The sequence below is a fragment of the Merops nubicus genome, unplaced genomic scaffold (genome assembly GCF_000691845.1).
Source record: "Merops nubicus isolate BGI_N331 unplaced genomic scaffold, ASM69184v1 scaffold31542, whole genome shotgun sequence".
NCBI classification, from domain to species: domain Eukaryota; kingdom Metazoa; phylum Chordata; class Aves; order Coraciiformes; family Meropidae; genus Merops; species Merops nubicus.
The window spans coordinates 3,690-4,201 of NW_008592093.1; the positions used below are offsets into that span (position 1 = coordinate 3,690).

At 52.7% G+C, this 512-nt stretch overlaps 1 protein-coding gene across 1 annotated transcript in view; it reads left to right on the plus strand.

Annotated features, from left to right (window-relative positions):
• DPH1 (diphthamide biosynthesis 1) overlaps window positions 1-512 on the plus strand; it is a gene marked incomplete at its 3' end in the record, with an annotated part of 5,456 nt that overhangs the window by 3,556 nt on the left and 1,388 nt on the right. The window lies entirely within an intron of this gene.

The following is a 512-nucleotide window of genomic DNA, read 5'->3' on the forward strand; positions in this document are numbered from 1 at the left end:
GAACGTCAGCCATTTACTCCGGCTGAATATAAACATTTTGACAAGTACCTGTGAAAGCTCGTGGAGGTGCAGCCATTAAAGCCAGGCTGCTGCAGGCAGAGGCCATAAAGCGCGATGATGAGGCCGCTGAAAGCAGATGAAATATCAGGAGTGAAAGGCTGGGCCCATTTGGCGAAATCTGAATTTCTTAGTAGGTCGTTTGTTACTAACGGGAGGCGCACGTCAGGTTTATGGCGCTGGGTGGGATTTGATTAAAATTCTCCTCGTCAAACAAAGCAACAAATCAAAGATTTCTTCGTAATTGATGAGCCAGGACGGGAGGGAGCTGAGCGTGAAACTGAGCGTGGAGCCCAGGCTGTGCCGGGTGTTTGGGGGGCTGCGGTGGGACGCTCGCCTTGTGTCCCTGTCCTCATCCCCTCTGTGCACCCCAACAAGTTGGCTGGGCCCTGTGTCGGCCAGGGGAGTGGTGCTGTGGGAGGCAATTAGTGCTAATGAGGGATGGACATCATTTT